Source organism: Vigna unguiculata, chromosome 8 (assembly GCF_004118075.2).
Source record: "Vigna unguiculata cultivar IT97K-499-35 chromosome 8, ASM411807v1, whole genome shotgun sequence".
NCBI lineage: Eukaryota > Viridiplantae > Streptophyta > Magnoliopsida > Fabales > Fabaceae > Vigna > Vigna unguiculata.
Genome location: NC_040286.1, coordinates 17081903 through 17091989, shown reverse-complemented (window position 1 = coordinate 17091989; position 10087 = coordinate 17081903). Strand labels below are relative to the sequence as shown.

Here is a 10087-nt window from a genome sequence, read left to right as displayed (position 1 = left end):
TGATATTGAGGACGCGATGTCACTATTTGATACCTCTGTGGCGTCCGAGTGTGATGCTGAGGTGGCTGAAATTACCTTACGCAGTAAAATGTTGCCATCTGTGGAACAACCACCCACTTTGGAGTTGAAACCTTTACCATCTCATTTGAAATATGTTTATCTTGAGAGGGATGGGAAACTCCCTGTTATTATATCTGCCTTGCTTACTGACGAGCAAGAACAAAAGCTATTGTAGGTTATCAAAGATCACAAGCGAGCAATAGGCTGGACTTTGGAAGATATTCCTGGTATTAGTCCTTCTTTCTGCATGCACAGAATACTCTTGGAGGAGGATGCTAAGCCAGTGAGGCAACCTCAGAGGAAACTGAATCCTCAGCTGATGGAGGTTGTGAAGAAAGAAGTCACCAAGTTACTACAAGCAGGTATTATATATCCTATTTCTGACAGCACTTGGGTGAGTCCTGTACATGTGGTCCCCAAGAAATCTGGGATCACCGTGGTCAAGAATGAGAAGAATGAGTTGATTCCTACTCGTATTCAGAATAGCTGGAGGGTCTGTATTGATTATAGAAGACTAAACCAGGCCACCAGAAAGGACCACTTTCCTTTACCATTCATGGACCAGATGTTAGATCGATTGGCAGGTAAGTCTCATTACTGTTTTCTTGATGGATTCTCTGGGTATTTTCAGATTTGTATTGCCCCAGAGGATCAACATAAGACTACTTTTACTTGTCCATTCGGTACATATGCTTATAGTAAAATGCCATTTGGCCTTTGCAATGCTCCTGGAACATTTCAGCGATGTATGATGAGTATTTTTTCAGATTTGTTGGAGCATTGTATTGAGGTTTTTATGGATGATTTTAGTGTATATGGTTCATCTTTTGATCACTGCTTGTCTAATCTTGCTAGAGTCTTGGAGAGATGTGAAGAAACTAACCTTGTTTTAAATTTTGAAAAATGTCATTTTATGGTGGAACAAGGTATAGTTTTAGGTCATGTTGTTTCCAAGAATGGTATATCTGTAGATCCTACTAAAATTGATATTATTTCACAATTGCCTTACCCCTCTTCTGTGAAAGAGGTTCGATCTTTTCTTGGACATGCAAGATTTTACAGGAGGTTTATCAAGGACTTCAGCAAGATAGCCAACCCTCTCTCCAACTTGTTGTAGAAGGATGCAACATTTGACTTTGGAGAGAGGTGCAAAGATGCGTTTGATACATTGAAAAAGGCGCTTACCACCACTCCTATCATCCAGCCACCTGATTGGACATTACCATTCGAGTTGATGTGTGATGCATCAAACTTTGCAGTAGGAGCGGTGCTTGCTAAGTCTTTCACTTCGGGTTCTAATGTTGGTCAGTATCACGATGATGTTATAAGGTTGTTGTTGGATTCAAAGCTGAAAAGACAAGGTATTGGGTTTACCAAGACAAAGTTGATTTATTTACAGAACCATATGGAAGATCTTACATTAGCTATTCGAGTCAAATCATAGGATTGAAAGCCGATTGCTACTTTCTTGCCTTGGGGCATCGTTGCTTTAGAAGTAAGCAAGCAAAGACAAGTGGTAGGCCTATATGGAGATAGTTCGTTAGTATGCCCATTTTTTTTCCTTAGTCAAAGGGCGTGTTAAAAGAAGCTTCTAGGTCAGTTTATTAGCATGCAAAAATATAAGCTAAAACAAGAAGAAAAGGGATGCGCTTTCGCGCTAGTCGCTCATCCGTAGCTTGGTCTTGACGCATGCCAAAAAAGCCATTCTTTGGGATGTAGAAAGGAAATATCCTAATTCAATAGAGGACGTAGCTGGCGCACAAGATGAAGGAGGACAGAAGGGGTTCGGGGGAGGAGCTCTCGGCACATAGTTAGTCGGCATGGTCTTGAATGACCCATAGGCTTTGGGCTTCGATGGCTGCTTGAAACACGCAGATTGGGAAGTTGGCTATGGTCCGTCGTGCATTGTGCAGATGACTGATGGCTTACGTTGCCAAGAGGGCATTGTGAGACAAAGGAAAGGGCTGAAAAGAATGGTGCCCAGGATCTCACTATTACCTATGCATGTGCAAGAATGCGATACGGTAGAGGTCGATGTGTCATTGGGACACTTAGCGTGGTAGACCGGGCTAGAGTGCTGTTACCACTCCTCATACGGAAGAAATGCCATGATGCTCTCTTGTGGCAATTGAAGTTCCACTTCACTTCAAGGGGATGTGATGTCTGGTGTGGCGAACCGTCATCACTACTGCAGGAAAGAGCTGCAATGAGACTCGCTGCAGAAGTCGAGTTAGACGACTGCGTCCTGTTGCATTCACGGGCGAAGACAGGACTCAAGCTTCGTAGTTAGGGCAAAGTACTGGCATGTTGCTATTGGTAGACTGATGAAGTCACAAAGGCTGAATTGGAAAAAGTCGGATACCTTCATAAGGGTTTGGCATGAGTTAGCGGGAGACTCTGTGACGACTCACTGGTTGGTGAGAACGCTGGATGAAAACGAAGTTGCTAGAATGCTGTTTCGAAAGGGTCGTTCCAAGGGGAGGCGAACCCTCCAGTTTGCTTGATAGGGTTAATCTAGGTGTCGTTTTCTCTGTTATGTTAAGGTTAGTTATGAACCCAGAGGGCTGTGCGGAATGTTTGTGGCATGTCGAAAATGTGGGCTAAGACTGAGAGGGCTCGCAAGAAGAAATCAGTGTCCATTCATACTGGTGGGTGAAAGAAGGGCTTTATGAAAAGGCGTAGCTGCAATTGGGCTTTGGCTTGTACTTGACTTGAATCGATCTTGCCTTGGTGTTACCCGAAGGGCGAGATTGACCTTTCTCCTCCGTTAACAGACTAGGCTAAGAAAGCATAAAATCCCGCTCACCACTTTATCTTTGCTTTGAATAGCTATCCCTTCGTACTAAAGGGATGAAGTAATGGATGCAGACTAAGAAGACTTGAAAATAGGTTCAGATTTAGCATGAATAAAGAAAGGACCTGCAACGGCAGAAACTATTTAACGGAATGAGAGAGCTTAAATAGTTACTATGTTTGGAATCATAGCAGGAAAGACGAGCTAAGCTTGAAACTCCTAGGCAACAAGTCTTTGATTCGATTGATTTTCACTCTTTCGTCCAAAAAGTCTAACTAGTCCATCAGCCAAGCCCTTCTGACTCTCCTATTCGTCCAGTTAAGAAAGGAAGCTTCGAGGCATAGGACCATGAGGTGCTTTTAGCGAAGCCGGGATTAAGGAAGTTCAGTTGAGTTTCCTGCCTCTATCTTCTAGTTATGTACCTTATAGCCCGCCTAGTCCCCTTTTGGGAGGAGTAGTGCCAGTAAGGGTAAGACTCTCATATGATCATTCCTAGTTTCCAGCCATCGATTGAGTTGCAGTCCTTTGCTCAACTAGTTACACGCCTGTTGAATTGGACTTTTTTTTTCAAGCAGTCTTACAGCCGAGTCTTTCTTTGAGATGTAGACGCATAGGTTAGTGCTTCGCTTTCACTAGAATATTTCCTCCTATGCTATTTTGGCATATCATCCAATTCCAGTTTTCCAGCCTTTGACTTTGAATCCCTTTCAGTGGGCAAAGTCAATCCATCAGTAAGGGGCAGAGGAAGCACTATTTCAAGTGTTCAAATTGGAAAAGCTCTTTTATCTCCCGCAGGAAGAAGAAAGAAAAGAAGCTAGCGAACTCTTATCTTAAGAGGGCAGTCTCCTTACCTCTTTTCTGCTAGCATAGAGTTTGAGTCTTAAAGCACGCCAGCCTCGGGAGTTCCATTCTATAGTGGTCAGCCTTTCCATTCCATCTCTTGGCATTTATCTTACAACCATTGTTAGCTCTCTGCCAGCCCGTGCCAGGTCAGTCATAAGCACTAACGAAGGTTGACCACTTACTTGAAAGGGGATTCAAATAGAGCAGCTTTGATAGAAGCGATAGAAGCAGGAGGAGAGGCAGTTTCACTATATCCTGCAAGTACGTCAAAAGCAGTTCAATCAAGCTAATGTTTTCAAGCCAGTGATCAATCTTAGTCAAATAAGGATTTTAGCTCAAAAGCTCCTTCTAAGGCTAGCCATAAAGTGAAAGAGTACTGGGCGCAGGCGAGCTAACAGTCTGGGGGCCCACCTTTTATACCACTAATAGCGTGTTTAACGAGTCTATCCGTCTAAGTCTCAGAGGAGTTGGGGACAGACCGATGTCCTTCCCTTGCAGGCATTTCGTACCTGGGGCAAGCTCCATTTCAGCCAATGCCAGTCTTAGTTCTTCTCCCTTACCTGGGAGGTTTAACATAGATTGATTACCTGGGGAGCCTCTAGTCTCTAGCCCTGTACAAGTATAGGGTCTTTTAGGCTTTATGTACTATATTAGCGTATTACCAGTTGCCTTCCCCACCCTACGGACCGACATGACCTTCAAAATAATCAAGGTCAATGCCGGAGAAAAGCTTCTTCTTGGGATCAATCAAAGGCAAACCTTGTCCTTTCAGGCCAAAGAGTGCCCTGATTCCATTGTTCACCTCTAGAGTTCACAAACTCGACCAGGTGTCTAACTCGAACGTTTAAGCAGGAAAATGAGACCTAATCTTGTAAAAATGATCCTTGTGAAAAGCTTTCCACAGATGGTGGAGTGAACAAAAAAAAGAAGAGGGTCAATCTTTTCCAGCAGTCAAGCCAGATGCAGATTGAATAGCTGCGCTTACTCCTTCAACCTCGAAAAGATCGGATTTGCGCTAATGCGGATTCGATAGCGTCGTTTTCTTCCTTTACACAAGGCCATGCCTTTTATACGACAGGACCAATGGTAACTGATGAAACAAGAGAAAATGCTATTGAACCACACTCACTAATTGGCCTATCCGGTTCTATAGATTAGACTGCCAAGGTGTTTTGCTCAAAGCTTAAAGGCAAAGATCACATTCCTACTATCAAGCTAAAGGCGAAAGATAGGGGCGCAAACGCTAAAAAGCCGTTGCGCTAACGCTATGGAGTTTGATTGCAGGGCAGGAACGAGAAGAAGAAGGCTTTTCGCTTCGCTTTCGGAGTTCAAGCTTAAGGTCTGAGGAATGCATTTGAATTATCATTTTCATTTCAGCAACTCCCCAGACTCGAACTGGAAGGGCTCTGCTCAAGCCTATTTTCTAAAGCTAAAGTATACTTTGTAATTCCGAGTCACAGGAAAATAGGGGAATATGGAATGGAATTAATTACTAAGTCGACAGTGAAGTAAGACTCTCGGGAAGAGAAGAGAAAGGAAAGGAACTGAAATAGTGTAGTTCAGAGTTTGTTTTGTAGTTGGAGTTCCTGAGCCTATAAGTTAGCAATCTATCTTCATACCTCTTCCGTTAGCTACATAGTAACCTCTTCCCTGTCTTGTCTTTCAAGAGAAGTGAAGTGGGTGAACGATAAGAAGAGTGACTTTCTCTCTTTGCTCTCCGTAATAGAATATGATTGATTAAGGAAACCCCTGCTTCTTAGAGGAAGGTATAATCCCAGGTAAGAGATATGAGGCTCTCGACCGATAGGGAGAGGAGGAAGGATTTGCTTTTGAATCTAGTTTAGTTGCAAGCGTAAGCGAAACTCAGAACTCCATTTCTAGGAAATAAAATAAGGCATTTCAATTGTTCCCCGGTCACCTATGCAATTTCCTCATCTGTGACTCTCCTACGGGAAAGATTAAGAAAATCATATGGAGGAGAGTTCGATGTAACTTGTAGATTTCTTTCTACCTTTTCTTCTTTAGCTGAGTTCTCTGTAAGCGAATGAGCTGCTCAAAACCCTTTCATTTCATTGTTAAGGCCTCTTTCTTAAGGGGGAATACCCAAGGGAATGTTGGCAAATGATATTTTCTTTAGTAACAGATGCCTTCTCCGACATGTCTCGTATGTCAAGCTCTTTTCTAGACCTCATGTGGGAGAGGTACGATGTTACTGCTTGACCTATAACAAGCTCTCGAGTGGGAACAAGATCTCTTACTGCTAATAGGTATGTAATCGAAGAATCTGGATCTGTGAGATATGGATATGAAAGAGGATATGCTCGAACCGGACCGCATCTCTAGTTGCACATAGATAATCTGCTGGTGGACCCCCTTTCCTTTCTTTGATTCAAAACTCGGTCGAATACGTCGTTCACCTTTGTGGTGGATTGACGAGAGTGCGCCTAGCCATGAGTGTGATTGGTGTCACCTTCCGTGCGCTAGCTGTGCCTTTGCCGGATGTTTATTCGCCCACTCCTTCACAGAGCGATGACTAAGAGTCGGGAATTCTTATTTAGTAGAGCCTGAAAGCCGCGCTTGGCTTGATTCCTACCACGGACGGGGATACGTTTCATCCATATCGCTGGCCTCACATGGACGGAGATGCTTACGCTTATCATATCACGGCTTCCTAAGATGCTAACACAGGGGCAACTATTGCTACGAGAGCTTATTGGTGGAGCAAGAAGAGTGGAGTAATGTCCACGTGGAAATTTATTTTTTTTCATTTGAATTAAACATCAAGAGCTTCCTCGTTTCATACTCAACTCAATCAGTAGATCAGTGATTCGAATGCGCATCCCTATCCAGTCAATAAAGAAAGATTAGGTTCACGCTTCAGCCTTTATTTGATTTGATTCGAAAGAAAAATGAAGAAATCTCGTTGTCGCGGGCAGGCCTATGTACCATCTGTATACTCGAGAGACGAGTTGACAGAAAGAGAGTAATAAAACATGGTCAGGTCATCTGGATCGTTTCATTGAGCAACAAATGGGTGGGCGACCCTTCTTGCTTGGCCGTCAAAGAGAGGATAGGAATTGGCTTAACTATTGGAGTTGCTAGCAAATCAAAATCGGAGGGAATCAGTGCCAATCAGTCACTTATACAGCCAGCCTTGGAATCAGATCAGTCATTCCAGCAAACGTAGGCTTTAAAGCCGGAGTGCGTCAGGTTGCTTCTTCGAGTCGATCCATATCAAATAGCTTGATTGGTTGAATGACCAGGAGGGGCTAAAGCCATTCACCGCCTTTTCCAAAGGATTCTCGCGTCCCCTTTCCTTCCTAAAATCTGCCTCCAGCAAGATATTGATATATGATGAAGACTCCAGTCGTCGGTGAAATCAAACCTAGGTTTCGGGGAGCTGGGCAGAAGGAAAAAGATGTCGTCTAGCTACGGATCATAGTGACCGCTATTAAAGAGCATCACGTGCGAGCTAAAATGATCGTTTGCCCAAATGCCAAAAGCAAATGAACCAATTCACTTGAGTGAAAAGGAGGGTTTTTCCTTCTTTCATCTCAAGCTCCCGCATCACCCGATTTAGTCTTATCATCGGCAACAGCCAAGCCCATTTTGTTTAAGGGCTGGGCAAAGCTCTGAAATACTCGAGATTGTCTCCTTCTAATCGAGGCAAGGATTTCTTAAATGAAAGGAAGCTTTTTTCAGGCTCTTGGCAGTTAACGAAATGTCATCTAAGAGCAGATGCCCTCCTCCTCACCGACTCTTCCACTCTAAGCTTATTACTAGGCCAAATTTCATAGTTATTCGAGATAGAAAGAAGTAGGTCTCGCTTTTTGTGCGACATGAACCCACTAATTGGAAGACAATACCTATAGGGGGCTGGTAATTGAAATCCGAATAAGCTGGTCAAGTAGAAGGAACTCCCAGAGTGTGAAGCCCCTTGGAGTAGGGGTAGGGGGATGAGACTTGGTATGGGGCAATTGCACCGTTCTCTCCCTCCGCACATGACTAATCAAGAATGAACTTCGCAATTAGAATGACTCGACCTTCTCAGGCACTGCGGAATGGTCCCAGAAAGGAGTCGAAGATTTCAGTCCTGTCGAAGGCTAAGTCCTTGGAATCTTCGAAGGCTAAGTCCTAGTTCTCATAGCAGGGAGTAGCGACTGCTTAGTCATGTAAGCTTGTGCTGCAATTCCTTAATTGACTTGCTCTTGGACTTTGTTCCAGACTGGTAGGCAGCTTGTGTGCGGGGTGAAAGGACGAGAACCTGCTGGCATCGATACCGCCTTTCTTTAGGGACTGACTTCTTCATTAGCTGTCATCACTTTATGGGCTAGCCCGCTTGAGCGAGTTCCTCACGATTGCTCCTTGTGATGCAGGGGACTCCCTATCAAGCCCTCTTTATCAATTTGAGATAATCCCATTGATAAAGGAGAATCTTTCTCTTTTTGCATTCGTTTTCTTAGTAATTTTAACCTTGTTGTTCTACATATACAAGAGGGGGTTCATCAAGCAACATTTCAAATACGTGGAATTGGTAATTGAGTTCAATAGTGATAAGGGTCATAATATATATTGTTCCAAGTTTTACGTGTCCCATAAAGGAAGAGTTATGGAATTTTACCAAAAGGAAAAAGAAGGAAGTCCTAAAGGGGAATCTTATATTGAGAAGGAAGGATATAAAAAGGATAAGGGAATCCTTAATGGGTTTGTTGAAATGGAGAAAAGGCAAGAACGATAAAGGCGACGGCGCACGTTTACCTACAAGGCGTATTGGTTATAACATTTGAATTTCTCTTACATTCCACGTTTCCGAAACGGATCCTATCAAATATTTTACATTTTCTATGATTATCTCTATTTTAGGTATTCGAGGAATCCTCCTTAATAGACGAAATATTCCTATTATGTCAATGCCAATTGAATCAATGTTATTAGCTGTGAATTCGAACTTTTTGGTATTTTCCGTTTCTTCGGATGATATCATGGGTCAATAATTTGCTTCATTGGTTTCAACGGTGGCAGCTGCGGAATCTGCTATTGGGTTAGCCATTTTCGTTATAACTTTCCAAGTCCGAGGGACTATTGCTGTAGAATTTATTAATAGCATTCAAGGTTAAACATGACTCCTAGAGAATTACCAAAATACGAAGTTCTCTTTTCTCCTTTCGTTCTCTTCTTTCTTTTTTATTTTTACTTGGTTGGCAGGGTCAGGGCCTTTCTCGCTGGGCGAGCGCATCCGATTGATTCTAAAGTCCTTTCCTAAACCACTTCCTGTTCAGTTGTTGAAAGATAGATAGAACCTTTCTAACTAAATGAGATTGAGTTCCACGAATATGCCTAGAAAGATGCTATTTGCTGCTATTCCATCTATTTGTGCATTAAGTTCGAAGAAAATCTCAATCTATAATGAAGAAATGATAATAGCTCGTTGTTTTATAGGCTTCATCATATTCAGTCGGAAGAGTTTAGGTAATACTTTCAAAGTTACTCTCGACGGGAGAATCCAGGCTATTCAGGAAGAATCGCAGCAATTCCCCAATCCTAACGAAGTAGTTCCTTCGGAATCTAATGAACAACAACGATTACTTAGGATCAGTTTGCGAATTTGTGGCACCATAGTAGAATCATTACCAATGGCACGCTGTGGGGGGTTCGATTAAGAATAAATAAGACGAATAGAATCTAATTCATGTTCATGCTAACAGAAGAGCGGATCCAATACACAGACAACTTCTTTCTCAAAAAGTACTTGCTGCACTTCTTTCTCATGAAGCTGCTTTGCAAGAAAGGAGTTAGTTCCCTCCGGGGGTGGGGTTCTGAGAGCCCATGCTTCCTACGCTCCAGCCCTTAGCCCTTAACTCCTTAGCACAAGCACTAAGTAAGCCCGTGAAGGCCTTCAATATCGCACCTACTAGGACTGAAATTTCGTTTTTGAAGAGGACTACTTCTTTCTTTTCTGTACGCTAGGGTCGTTTGGGCGGAAAACCGAGTTGCGTACTGGGTTAAGCTTAGTCCTTTGGACCTTTCAATTAATCTCGCAACTTTTTTAGATTAGCTAGGGCCACTCGCACGCTTTAAGGGTTGTTAAAGGTATTGCACTAAGAAAGACTCCTGCCGTTGCTATGCTAAAGATAATATTTTCTTTGAAAGCCGCTCCAGCAATTTATTTAAAAAAAGAAGAGCAAGACAAGAAAGATAAGGCTCAAAAGCTGCGAATAAAGTCGAGCTGCTCTAATCGAGCTGTGAAATCGGTGTGGTGAGGTATTGGAAGTGTTCAGCGAATTTAGATAAAGACACTAAAAAAGAGCACCGTGCTATACTGGCGGAGCTTCAGCAAAACTAGGTAGGTAGCTTTCGCTAATGAGAGATGGATTTGGGGATTCGATTAGG

The 10087-nt window shown here is 42.9% G+C and overlaps 1 pseudogene; it reads left to right on the top strand.

The window, feature by feature from the left end:
• The first annotated feature begins 8541 nt into the window (after window positions 1–8541).
• LOC114194943 lies at window positions 8542–9357 on the top strand (annotated as a pseudogene).
• The last annotated feature ends 730 nt before the right edge of the window (window positions 9358–10087 follow it).